The sequence below is a fragment of the Theropithecus gelada genome, chromosome 3, assembly GCF_003255815.1.
Source record: "Theropithecus gelada isolate Dixy chromosome 3, Tgel_1.0, whole genome shotgun sequence".
Classification (NCBI taxonomy): domain Eukaryota; kingdom Metazoa; phylum Chordata; class Mammalia; order Primates; family Cercopithecidae; genus Theropithecus; species Theropithecus gelada.
The window spans coordinates 109,650,707-109,661,034 of record NC_037670.1 but is presented as its reverse complement, the minus strand read 5'-3'; positions in this window follow the sequence as shown (position 1 = coordinate 109,661,034).

Genomic DNA, 10,328 nt, shown 5'->3' with positions numbered 1-10,328 from the left:
TACGGTTCTTAAATTGTCTCCACGGTGAGTTTTTCCCACCTTCATAATTCTCTGAACACTTAGTATATACTGACATCATTATAGGATATTTTTAAAGTATAAATATTTCTTCTTAGATGGATTGTAAATCACATTTTGAGAAATACAACACATTATATACTCTTTGTTTTTGCATTTGGGACCCATCTAAAACCTTAGTTCATAGAGCAAAGCTTTTCTTGCATGTCTTTAATAAATATTTGCTTATTAATTAATAAATTAGTATTGTAGGAGGTTCTATAATAGTTCCCAGTTGGAGTGACTTCCCACCTACTGATACCCATGCCCTTGTGTTATCCCCTCTCCTCAACTGTGGACTGGGTTTAGTGACTGGAGTCTAATGAACAGTATACAGGAAAAGTGATGGGATATCACTCCCAGATTAGGTTACAAAAAATGTGACTTCCGTGTTCTTTGACAACAATCACTCTTTCTCAGAGCCCTTAATCTAGGGGAAGCAAATGATTATGTTGTGAGTACCCCTGTGGAGAAGCCCAATGCAAGAAACTGATGTCACCAGCCAACAGCCATCAGGAGTGTGCCAACAATCACATGAGTAACTCCGGAAATGGATCCTCCGCAGGTAAAGCCTTGAAGTGACTAGAGCGCTAGGCAACACTTCGATTGCTATACTGTGAGAGACTCTGAGCCAGAGGAACCAGAGGAGCCACATTCAGATTTATGACTCACAGAAACTGTGATTAGAAATGTTTATTGTTTTAAACCTCCAAATTTTGGGACAAGTTGTTACACAACAATAGATAACTGCAAAGCAGATGAGAATCTCCAAAAACATTTAGAAATGTAGCATCCAAGGATGTATAAGCTTCTTGTACTGATTTGCCTTGAAGGAATATTGAGGAAAAATCCCTCTCCCTAATCTTCCTTACTGTCTACACACATATAAACCTTCAATTAAAATGGGCCACAAAACTGTTCCTGCACTTGTCAGAATTTTTTGTTGGTTCATAACCATATTAATGCTGTTAAAAGATCAATCTTTGAATCAGTTTAAAAATCTTTTGCAAAGCAAACAAAACAAAAGGGTAAAGACACAAGCCACCTCATGGGAGAAAATATTTGCAAATTATATATTTGAAAATGGGTTAATATCCAGAACATATAAGGAACTTAAATAACAGCAGAAAAAAATTAAAATGCACAAAAGACTTTATTAGACGTTTCTCTAAAGAAGACATACAAATTACCAACAGGTACCTAAAGAAAGTATCAACATTATTAACCATCAGGAAAATGCAAATCCAAACCAAAATGAGTTACTATCTCACTCAAATTAGAATGGCTATTATCAAAAAGAAGAAAGAAAACAAGTGTTGATGAAGATAAGGGGAAAAGGGAAGCCTTACACACTGCTAGTGGGAATGTAAATTAGAACAGCTAATATGGAAAACAGTCTGAAGTTTCCTCAAATAACCAGAACTATAGCTAGCTTATGATCCAGCAATCCCACTACTGGGTATATATCTAAAGGCAATGAAATCAGTACATCAAAGAGATACTCGCATTCTGATGTTTACTGCAGCACCATCCACAATAGCCAAGACTTGGAATCAACCTAAATGCCCGACAACAGATAAATAAAGAAAATGTGGTATATCTACACAATGGGATACTATACATCCATAAAAAAAGAATAAAATTATGTTATTTGAAACAAAATGGACAAACCTGAAGGAGATATATTAAGTAAACTAGGCCAGGAACAGCAAAATGAATACCACATGATCTTACTCATATGTGGAATCTAAAAAAGGGTTGATCTCACAGAAGTAGAGAGTAGAATAGTGATTACAAGAGTCTAGGGAGTGGGTGGAGAGGGGAGGATTGGGAGAGATTGGTCAATGGATACAAAGTTGTGATTAGATAGGAAGAATAAGTTCTGTTGTTCGTTGCACAGTAGGGTGATAACAGTTAACAGTAGGGTGTTGTGTATTACAAAGTTGCTGGAGCAGGGGAGGTGCTGGGTGTTCTTATTATGCAGAGATGGTAGATGCATGAGGTGATGGATATGCTAACTACCTGATTTGAACCCTACAATGTATAGATGTATCAAAACATCAAATTGTATCCCATAGATATGAATAATTATAATGTGCCAATTACATTTCTTTAAAAGAAAGATCAATCCTTGAAGTAAGAAGCAAACAAGAATGGAGAGGTTCACATATAATCTTCACTAATGAAATAATTAAAGATATAGTTCATCCACAGGCACAGTCCATTATGACCCGGATGAAGAGGCTAAATGGCTGTGGCTTCAACTATCCTCACAACCAGTCAGGAACTGAGTGCTTGTGTCCAGAATTCTCTTCTCAGCACTGGTTAGAGGAGACAGATGCGATAATGCGAAATGTATCTCACCTCAATTCAATGATTCAGTCTGGACATGTAGAGACATGAAGCTTTACACTAATTCCTCCACTTTGAGTTAAGCCTCTAAGTCCAGAGAGAGGAAAACATCAGGCTTGCTAGCCGTTAGCCCATGGAAAAAGAAGAGCATATTTGGGAGGAACCATGAAAACTCAAAACCTTTAAATACTTTTTGGGAAAAGAAAAAGAAAAAATAAAAAGAGCATCTGGGATTTTCATTAAGGCCAACATTTTCAGAAGGCTGGCCATTCTCTGCAGAGATTCTGCTACTATATGCCAAAGGATTCTTTGTTGTCATTGCAGGGGAGGGTGTGTTTATTTTAAAGCTTTCTCAACTCACTGCTTGTACCTCACCCATCTGGGGCACTTTCTCATGCCTATGTGCAATATTGTGGAAGTAGTATGTCCAAGTTTCACCACCTTGAAACAAAAAAGCCCTACCCCAAAGTATGGCAACCACGACTTCCTGCTTTCCTAAATGAGCAGGAAGTCCCTGTTTCTCCAAAGTTCCACAACCTAGGTGTGTATAAAAGCCCCAGAAGTAAGAGTCAGGTGCCCTTGGTGCTGGCTGGCTCCTAGAAATCCACACAAGCTGTGTGTGCTAAAAGCTAGTGCAGCTGAAGATTAGCACAACAGGACCAGGCCTTTATGTAGAGATCCACAGCTCAGGGTTTAATGGGCAGAGACTCAAAGAGCATCTTTCTTAGAGGCACAGTTAAAAATGAGCAGTAATCACAGAGGTACTACGCAAAGGTCACAGCCCTAGAGAGATATCTCTTTTGCTCTCACCCTTCTATCCTGATTCTTCTTCTCCTTTCCTCCCAGCCTATATCTAATCTAATTCAGAGTTTATCCTCAATGCAGCCACTTCTCACCATCTCCACTGTGACCACCTATACCCACACGAATGGCTCCTTTTTCTTTTCTTGCTTAAACTAACGCAAGTTCTCCACCCCTGCCACCATCAGTTACAGTGTCAATGATTGTTCAGAAATATAAATCTCACCTGCTGATAGTTTCCAGACTTGCATGGCTCTTTAGGATCCATTATTTACTCACCTCTCCAGCGCTGTCTCCTGCTACATTCTCCTTGTTCTCTCTGCTCTCTGCTCTCATGATGCCAATCTCCTTCCCTCCTCAGGCTTTGCACGGCTTCCTCCGTGGGGCCCACTTTTACCCACATGCCCATGTCCCTCTTGCTCTGACTTCATTTCGTTTTCTGCTCAATATACTTCCCTCAGAAAGGCTTCCCTGGCCACTCTCTCTCAGATGAACCCCCCATACTCACAGACTCACTCGCACCCTACCTCCTTACGCTACTTTGTTGGTTTTTTTTTTTCTTCATAGCAATTATCTCTACTCAAAATGATATTTTATATGTATTCATTTCTAGAAAATAAGCTCCATGTGGGCAAACATTTTGCCTGACTTTTTACTTTTATATCCCAAGTAATGAGAGAAGTGTCTGGCATATAGTCGATCCTTGATAAAGAGTCTTGACTAAATGAAGTACTGAACAACACTCCAGGGGAGCTGCGCAACCTGATGGTCTCACTGACATATATTTCCAACAGAAGCATTTGCCCCTGCTGATCCCTGTGTCTCAGTTGTTACCATTTCTAACTTGGAGACTTACTGATTTAAAAAAAAAAAAAATGCCGCAGGTGGGCCATCTACTCTGTGCTCAAACCCCCTAACCTATAACCACCCACAACAGAGAGACAGGGCTCTGCCAATTAGTCACAGGCATGGTATTCCCCTCAGTGTGGAGGTGGTGGAATCTTCCTTTGATATTAGGCTCACTCAAGAATGCTTCATGCCGAACCTGGCCTTGATAGTTTTAATATAGCTCTTCAAATTCACTCACATGGCCACTTTTCTCGGAGCTAAGGCTGCTTCCAAGAGAGGGGCCAGGATGGACTCTGGTATCAATTGCCACGAGGAACCAGTAGCAACTCTTCAACTTTTCGCTTCAACCCTTGACTCTCAGTACTGAACACACCTGATATACACCCTTCTTCCCAAACTTTGTTCATTCAATTCTCACAAGAAACTCAATCTTTAAAGTGAACAGTTTGGAGCCTGATCATGTTTCTCCTGGGAGCCATGCCTGCTTTTTATTTAAACCTGTGGAATCAAATAACTCCACTGAGTGGTTTCCTAGCCCCATATATCACTGGATATGAATATTTTAAAATTAAGTGACACGCACCTACACAACCCCAGCAAAAGACTTAAGTTAAAAAAAGTTTTATTACCCATGGAAAAAACAGGACACTTTAAAAAAGCGTGACATTACCAAATGTTCCAGATTGAAGGCCCACTTAATAATCGTTTCTTTGCTAAAACAAGGGGGATATAAAGACAAACAAATTATCTAGTTTGCCCTCCATGAGCTGACACTATAGTCAGAGAGACTGATATTGTGATATGAGTGCAAACCCAAGTATGAGTTAGATAAAAATTGCACCCCTGAGCAAGGGGAGGGAGAACTGTACAGAGGGGATAGTTAAGCTGAGTCTAAGAGTGGTAGGAGGCTGCATGGTGGACAGGAGTGGAAAGGGCATTTCCAACAGAAGGAACAGCCTGAGTAATGGCCTCAAGGGTCTGACTCCAGCTTCACCTTCCAACACAGCTAGCTCAACCACTTCTGCTCTAACTGCAATGAACTGCACACTGTTCTCTGAATATGAATTGCATGCTCTTTTTTTTTTTTTTTTGAGACGGAGTCTTGCTCTGTCACCCAGGCTGGAGCGCAGTGGCCGGATCTCAGCTCACTGCAAGCTCTGCCTCCCGGGTTCACGCCATTCTCCTGCCTCAGCCTCCCGAGTAGCTGGGACTACAGGCGCCCGCCACCTCGCCCGGCTAGTTTTTTTTTTTTGTAATTTTTAGTAGAGACGGGGTTTCACCGTGTTAGCCAGGATGGTCTCGATCTCCTGACCTCGTGATCCGCCCGTCTCGGCCTCCCAAAGTGCTGGGATTACAGGCTTGAGCCACCGCGCCCGGCCTGCATGCTCTTTCTCACCTTTGAAAATGGTGTTCTCTCTGCCTGAAGCAGTTTTTCTTTGCCCTCAACTCCTAAGCATCGGTGGAAGCTGAACAGCACTTCTCAACCTTCAGGTCTTAACTTGGATATAACATGTCTTCTTTGACCTCTTCAAGTCCAAGTTAGGTATTACTTCTACATCCCCTGAGACCATGCCATAACTTCCCTACTGTAGCGCTTAATACACTCTAGTCTAACCTCTGTGGATTTACTCCATAGTTTCCTGCAGATTACACATTCCAGGGGGACAAGACTATATCTATCTTGATTATCACTGTATCCCCAAGGTCTGGCAGAGGGCCTGCCAAATAGTTGGCAATGCATGCAGAATGGATCAATTGTTCAAAATTTCCAGGCACAGGATGGGGCTGGAGAAAGGACTGGGATAAGATTAAGATTGAATTTATAGATTAAAACTAAGCCTGAAAGACGACGTGTGCCCTGCTGTGTACATTTGTTATCCTCTCTTCCAGAAGTCATGGAAGTGTTAAACACAAGAGGAGAGTAGCAAGTCAGCAATAAGAAAGCCTGAGATAACAGCAAGGGACTAGGGACTAGAGACAAGACTGATGGCAAGAGATACAGTATTTAAGAAGTTGTAGCTCCAAGACCTGATGATTTATTACAGGGTTAGGTAACAGAGTAGGAAAGAAAGAATGACTCACAAAATTGGTAAAATGGAAGATCTGTGGAGAGTATCTTTATTTTCCTCTTACATGAGAGAAATGAGTAATATAAACAATAGGATGGCCCTGGGTATTCAAGACTAAAATGTATCTGTTGTTCATTACTGTGTGTCTTGATATTGGCAATTCTATAAGCTATGGGGACATTTGCACCCACACAAAATTTGAAGGAACTGCTTCATAATTAAATTAGCAGAGAAATGGATAGAATGCTTTTTTATAAAAATAACACAAAATAAATCATCTTTAAATCTTTAAAAACTGGATAGTAAGTGGAGGTTAAATCACTAAATCTTGACTTAGGAAAATGACAAATTATCTGCCTATTTTTCTCATTACTTCTCACCTCAGATCACAAAGAACTTTCCCAACGTTGCAAACAAAAACAACAAAAAGCCAATGTCTTTCAGGAGATGTTTATCTAAGTGGAAACATTGAGGAAACAACACTGTAATAGAGATGGGGAAAGATACACTTGATAAGTGAGAAAAAAAACCTCTGAGGCTGAGAGAGGCAACAGTTTTCAGAAAACACTTTGAAGAGATGAGAAAGGACACAAGACAATAACAAAACGCTTGCATGGGGGTGGGAGACAGGATTTTGGAAGAAATCAGAAAATGGAGAGTGCTGAGAGAATAATTCTTAAGAAAGACTGCACAAATAGAAGGGGGAAATGGAATCAAACATGTGGTTAGAGAAAAAAATAACAAAGCAGCCCCCCCAAATCTCACCCTGAGCTGGAAAAGACAGAGAGGTTAAAAACAGGATTAGAATACTGTCAGTTCTTTAACTCAGTGATCTAAGTAAGCCTTAGTTTCTTCATCTATAAAGGATTGCATTAGTCAGCTCAGGCTGCCATAACAAAATAGCATAGACTGGGTGACTTTAGAAAAAAATTAATTTCTCACAGTTCTGGAGGCTGAAATTTCAAGATCAAGGTCTGGCAGGATCAATTTCTTGTAAGGGCTCTCTTCCTAGCTTGCAGATGTCCACTTTCTCACTGTGTCCTCATATGATGGAGAGAGGGGGCCCTCTGTGTCTCTTCCTATAGGACCGCTAATCGTATTGGATCAGGGCCCTACCCTTAGGACCTCGTTTAACCTTAATGACTTCCATAAAAGCCTTGTTTCCAAATACAACCACATTGGGAAGTAGGGTTTCAACATACAAATGTAGGGGAACATGATTCAGTCCATAGCAAGGTTGTTATAAGAAATATGAGAAATGATGCAAAGTGCATTATGCCTGGCACATAGCAGGTGCTCAATAAATGCTAGCTAATATTAGCTATAAAATCATCACTGTAATAGGCATCATATCTGAAGTAACTTATACTTTATGTATTTTTAAAGGAATGCTGCAGATGGAAAAGCCACGTGTCACCTACTGCCCCCCTGAAAACTGCCCAGTTGCTCAGTTAATATGGTTTGGCTGTGTCCCCACCAAATCTCATCTTGAATTGTAGTCATAAAAATCTTTTTGGGTTACTATCATTATTATTATTTTACTCTTTCACAAGTAGGTAAATCAAAGAGCTTGCCCAAGTTTATGTAACTAATAAATGAAGGTTCGAATTCAACCCATGTGTGACTGCAAACACATCTCTCCTTTATGCCAGAATCATCATCATCCTTAGGTTACAGGGACATGTGAGTATGACTAGGAAAAAATGGGTCAGTAAAACACACACACACACACACACACGTTGGCATTGATTCTTAAATCAAAGTATTTATTTTCTAATGTCATTATAAGTATTTACTTACTCAAATTTTTTAAATCCCCTGAAAAATGTCTCTCAATACTGAAAAATTGCTCTACCATTCTAGTCCTATGATCACATAATGGGCTTTTTAGTTCAGATTCTAGAGCAGAAGATCTGGGTTGCAAATCCGCATTGCTACTTCTAAACTGTGTGATTTTGGGTAAATTGCTTATCCCCCCCTTAGCATCCATTCTCAAGGGAGCATTGTTGCTCATGTCACAGGGAAATTTTTAAAATTACATAAAACGCAGCCTGCAAAAGCATAGTAAGCTGCCACATTACCACTCAGTGTCTATATTTTAAAAGTTAATGAAAATTTTGCCAACTTCTCTATTTCTGAATAAGGGTAAGCAAGAGAGACTAAAGATTTTTACAACGAATTCTAAAGCCTGAGAATTAGGACTCATTGCCATGTCAACTCCAGACATAATCAGAGTTGTTTTCGAGCTTCATTGTTCCAATCTAGTTTATCTCTTTTCTTCCCCAGTTATTTTGATGGGTGTTGCACAAACTATGCAGACTTCAATAACTCACTCTCTAATAATATACTCTGGAAATTGTTAGCTTCATGAAATGCAATTGTCTATACTTTAAGTTATAATTAGAGGAATTACTTAAAGCCTCAAATGGCCTTTGGAAATCTGAAAATGGAAGCTGAATTTATAAACACTAGGAAAGAATAGGAAATCCCAGAATCCTAAATCACCAGACTTAAATTCATGTGAACTCACTGAGAGACATCCTCTTGCTTTGGTTATAACCACCAGACTTACACTGACATTAACACCAATGCTACAGTTACTAAATGAGAAAACTGAACTCACAGAGATCAGTTTTTTAATGTTCAATATATTTACCAAAGAAAAGTCTTTGTGACTCAGCTGAACAAAGGAAGTGTAGTTTTTAAAACAGACTTGTTGAGTAAGGGACAACTCTAGTCATAAGATGGAAAATTAGCCTCTGTGGCATCTGATTCAATGACAATGGTGAATTTTGCAAATTACATATCTAAAACTTGGTCAGTCTGGGACCATTTGCCTCCATTTCCATCATATTACTGGCTGTTGTTAGAAAGTGACCTGAATAGCCATATATAGAAAGACCCATAAGTTGTCGCTATTATAGACAGTTTGAGCGTTGTATCGTTTTCTTCAGAGAACTCAGTAATTTGTCTACCTTTCAATAACTTTGTCAGATGAATTCCATTGCACCAACTATTCTAAAATGAAATTAAGATCATCTCACCCTAAAGTCCTGGTCCAAGCTCTACCTTCTTTTCCATCACTAGTTAAGCTTAATTCTCTACCCAATATATGTATATTAAGATAAACTACTTTTACCCTAACTTTTACCCTTTCTACCTACACATATCATTAAAATGTAAAATATAAGTCTCTAAATACAGAACTAAGCCCCTCCTCCAATGAACAATAGTGTTGGTTCTTCTTTCAAGTAGGTTCAAATTAATACACTAAAACAATTTTTATGGCCCAAGCAGTGTATTTAGGGTCAGATACACTAAGGTGAATTAGCCAGGAACCCTATCCTCAAAGATGTCTACTGAAGACTTACATAATACCTCTACTTTGTGAAATGTAAATGTAAATGGTTCATACTCTTCCCATTTTCCAATCAAGAACTGTATTTACAGCTTTCCCTTATGTTATCTCTGTCTACATTACTGCACAGAACATCATTGTTTTGTCTACTTGTTTTGGTACTTTAAAAAATAAAATTAGAATCAGATTAATAAAGCAGAAGGTGACCTGAGATCATTGATTTCAGACCGTGCTGCAGTCTGAGACTCTCATTTTATAGATGAAGAGAATGAAGTTTTTCAATTCTGATAACATGGAGAATTGAGGAAACATGAACCTGTTCATGTTCAGCCATATAGAAATATATGATAAAACAGGATGAAAAAAAAAGTGTTCAATACATAGTCTGCCTCCAAAGAAAGAAAGAAGAATTCCTGGAGCCAACAGGAGAGAGGAATTTATTGTGGCAGGAATGGTAAGCTCCAAGTAACTCTGCCACAGTTCCTAGGGGTTTGGGACCTCACAACTGGCCAGATCTCTGGCTGCCTCTACTGTCTCAGCCACTGTGGCTTAGGCAATCACTAGCTGCACTGGCCATACAGGTGTGTTGCTACGATTTCCTTCAAGAAAACTGTGCTGGCAACTTAGCTGATTATTAGCTCCAGCTGTCACCTTTGGGATTCATGCTTTCCCTAGCTATCCCTAGCCCATGCCTGAGCATAGCACAGGGTAGTAGAGCTAGCCCATTCCTACCTCACACTGGACTCCTCCAACCAACAACCTTTGGTGGAGGAGGTCTCATCAGCCTGGGGTATATCATCTCAGAACTGTCCTGGGGTCTGAGTTTTCCGATCCAACCCTCC